Here is a 4,107-nt window from a genome sequence, read left to right as displayed (position 1 = left end):
ATGTATAGGGAATAACTTTCTACTCATAAAAGCAAAAGGGAGAAAAGATTCATAAAAGAAAAGATTTTAAAATTTTTTAAATAAAACCTTTAAATGTCTATGTAAAAAAATTTTTTAACTTAAAAAGCTCTAAAAAATCTCTAAAAAACAAACAAACAAACAAAAAACAAATGGGAAATGTCAAACTTGGGGCAGGGTGGTGGTGAGGAATTCCCCTTGTAATATATCTGCCAGAGGATTGAAATTATTGTTATAAAAGGAGTTCTTATAAGAGAACTTAAGAAAAATATGGACCTAATATTTTTAGTAATGAGCAAAGGGCACAAGCAAGTAATCACAACAGGATAAATATACAAAACATATTCAACCTTAGTAGGAATAAACTAATTAGAACTTGGCAAATTTGTATCAAAAGCCTTGGAAGGGTATATCCTTTGATTCAGCAATTCTGCGTGTAAGCCTGTGTCGGAATCAGATGTATGCAGAGTTTTGTGCATACGGGCCACAGAAAAGTCTGTAATAGTGAGAACTAAAAGCTCTGCTAAAGTGGTTATGAGCTGAACACAATAACGTATAAACATACTTTCTGAGATGTACATCACGAGTATTGGTAATTAGGGGGACTTGAAAGGAAGCAAAAATCAGAGAAAAATAATAAATTATGGCCTTTAAAATAGTTACATTCCTGGGGCACCTGGGTGGCTCAGTTGGTTGAGTGTCCGACTTCGGCTCAGGTCATGATCTTGTGGTTTGTGAGTTCAAGCCCCACATCGGGCTCTGTGCTGACAGCTTGGAGACTGGAGCCTGCTTCGGATTCTGTGTCTCCATTGTCTCTCTCTGCCCCTCTCCCGCTTGTGCTCTGTCTCTCTATCAAAAATAAATAAAATGTAAAAAAAATTTTTTTAATAAAAAAAATAGTTACGTTCCTGTGTAAAAAGCCTCCGTAAAATTCAGAGGCTCCCACAGTAAATACAGGACTTTATTTAACACAGATAAATAAGTCCATAGATACAAAGGACATAAAAAATATGAGAGCTTTAGGGACGCCTGTGTGGCTCAGTGAGTTAAGTGTCTGACTCTTGGTTTCAGCTCAGGTCATGATCTCCTGGTTTGTGAGTTGGAGCCCCACATTGGGCTCTGTGCTGACTGTGCAGAGCCTGCTTGGGATTCTCTCTCTCCCTCTCTCTCTCTCTCTCTCTCTGCCCCTCCAGCATGCTCTCTCTTGCTTTCTCTTTCTCACACACACAAAATAAATAAATGAACTTAAAAAAAAGAAATAAAAAAATGATAGCTTTGTATAATCATTCTTTCTGAACCTACAAACATAGCTTGAAAGACTCTGTCTTTATTGAGTAAAATATTCAATAATGAAACCAAAAAAATCGACACTAGCAAAGTCAGAACATTGTTGTGATGACAGAAAATGAAAGGTGGTACAGGCTAGCAATGGAGCACGATGACAATGGTCATGTGTCTTCTGCATATTACCATGTGGCAAAAAATAGGATAAAAAATGTAATACTTTCCCCAGTATTACAGCAGTCTCACCTAAGTATGGACTAAACTGAGTTCACCAAGTCTTATGTGTGTGTGTGTGTGTGTGTGTGTGTGTGTGCGCGCGCGCGCGCGAGTGCCTATGTGTGTGTGTGTGCACACATGTGTATCTCAGTTACAGAATCTCCTTAAAGATTGAAAATGTAAATTACAAATATAGCACACATAATCCACAAATAGCATTAAAATGCATTGATTGAAATTTGAAGCAGCTTCATTAAGCAATTAATTTTACATAGTTTTCTTTTTTTTTTTTTTAATTGGCAACTGAGATTTATTTAAAGTAAGTCAACGGGCACAGCAGGTGGTGCCTAGCCCTGGGAACTGAGATTTCTCTGGGTGTAGGATGGGACCACAGCTGGCCACCAGCCAGGAAACACAGCCTGTCAACTCTGGGAAGGTCAATGTCTTCAGCTCCAAGCTCATCATGGGCCTCAAACAGATTAATAAGTGATTTCCTTCAAACCTATTTCATTTCCTCCTTTGGTTGCCCAACAAAGGCAGTAATGCTGCAAAAGCTGTTCGAGAAGCTCCATTTCATCCAGAAATTGAAGACTCTATTCTGTTCCCTTCAGCTTGAGGCAATCTGCTGTACAGTTCCATCATGTCAACTGCTGATGCCAATTCCCACCCATTAGACAGGAGCCGTTCTTTCTGTGACTCTAATGACTTGCAGGTCTCCATTTCTGCCAGGTCACACTGTTGCCTCTGCAGTTTTCAATCATGATCTGTCCAAACCAGTCATCCATGTGTGTTCATAGTTTATGAACATGGCAGTCCCAAAACCATTGGCTGCCCACTTGAGAAACTTGGCCATCTGCTCCAGAGTCATGTGAAGCAGCACACATTCAGTTATCAGGAGTGTTGGCAATTGTGGATTCATGTTACATTTCTTTAGCTTCTCTTCCAGTTCAGGTAAGTCTCGGAGATCTGCTTCAATAACGGCATATCTCTTTGAATCCAACAGGGGTCCATTGATTTGAAGTGTGCCCTCTGAATGTAGTTTCATGATGGGTTGTGATAAGAAAGGTTTGATTTGATACTATGCTTTCTCGTGACTATCAATGGAAAGTAGACTTCAAAATATTTACTTGGGAGATCTTCATCCTTTAATCTCCAGATGGTGATATCCATCCCAGCTCCAAGATTTAGAATTTAACAATGACGTTCTGTCTTCAGTAAAAATACTGACTGATGCCATGGACTTCAGCAAAATATTCTGTTAATTTCAGAGGCCTCCCTCTCCTCAGACAGTCTAACAAAATGCTGGATGTAAAGGTCATGCCAGTAGCCAATGCTTACTGTAAACCTAAACAGACTTGTTTGTTTCCTTTCTTGTGAGCTCTGCTGCTTTCAAGTAGATCTGCAAGACCTTAAGTTTTGAATCACCTCTTACATATAGAAGCATCTTTGCAAGTGCCATGCACACCCTCATCATCTGTGTCTGTTGAGGAAGAAGAACAGGAGGTGAAAGAGGGCCTCCTCAGGCTAGTGGCCATGGGTGTGGAGGTTCTGGGGTGCTATTCCCACTGCGGATGTGGAAGTGGGATCCACAGATGCCTGGGAAGAGCAGGTCTCTGAGAAAGCAGGAGAGATGTGTACATAGTTTTCTTATTCAGATCCTGAGATAGATGATTCATGCCAACTGTCAACAAGGAAGTTAACTATTGTATGGTGAAGAGAATTGAAGTCAATTGATAAAAAGCAATCATTAGTCACTACCAGAAAGATCACTGAGAGTTCTTAACATACCTACAATCTACAGTATCAGTGTTTTCAATCTGAAAGCCTGGACACCACATCATAAATTTATGATGGTTGTTTGTATAGTTGACCATTGAACCACACATATTTGAACTGTGCAGGTCCACTTATACATGCATTTTAAAATAAATACATTACAATACTGTAAGTGCATTTTCTTTTCCTTATGATTTTCTTGATGATATTTTCTTTTATTTAGTTTACTTTATTGTAAAAATATAGTATAGAATACATACATATACAACATATGTGTTAATCGACTATGTTATTTGTAAGGCTTTCATTCAACAGTAGGCTATTAGTAGTCAAGTTTAGGGGGAGTCAAAAGTTATAGACAGATTTTCAGCATTGTTGACCTGATCGTTGTTCAAAGGTCAACTGTAGTTCTAAAAATTCTGAAAGAAAATTCAATTAACAAATTGATTCCAACTATATATAAAAGAGGATAATACACCATAACTTGGGTTTATCCTAAGTAGCAAGATAGTTTAATATTAGAAAATCCATAAGTACAATTTATTACATTAACAGATAAAAAGAGGGGTGCCTGGGTGGCTCAGTTGGTTAAGTATCTAACCCTTGGGTTTGATTCAGTTCATGATCTCATGGTTGGTAGGAGTGAGCCCCACATTGGGGTTTGTGCCCGCCATTGGGGTTCTCTCTCTCCCTCTCTCTGCCACTCTCTGGCTCTCTCTCTCTCTCTCTCTCTCTCTCTCTCTCTCTCTCTCAAAATAAATAAACTTTTAAAAAATAGATAAAAAGAGAAAAGTCAAAAAATAAAAGAGGGGC

General features: G+C 38.6%; 1 pseudogene; it reads right to left on the bottom strand.

Moving 5' to 3' along the window:
- Positions 1-1,997: 1,997 nt before the first annotated feature.
- LOC125162756 (leucine carboxyl methyltransferase 1-like) lies at positions 1,998-3,053 on the bottom strand (annotated as a pseudogene).
- Between the last annotated feature and the right edge of the window lie 1,054 nt (positions 3,054-4,107).

Source organism: Prionailurus viverrinus, chromosome A3, assembly GCF_022837055.1.
Source record: "Prionailurus viverrinus isolate Anna chromosome A3, UM_Priviv_1.0, whole genome shotgun sequence".
In the NCBI taxonomy this organism is placed as follows: domain Eukaryota; kingdom Metazoa; phylum Chordata; class Mammalia; order Carnivora; family Felidae; genus Prionailurus; species Prionailurus viverrinus.
The sequence above is the reverse complement of the archived record's forward strand: the minus strand, read 5'-3'. Positions and strand labels throughout refer to the sequence as shown.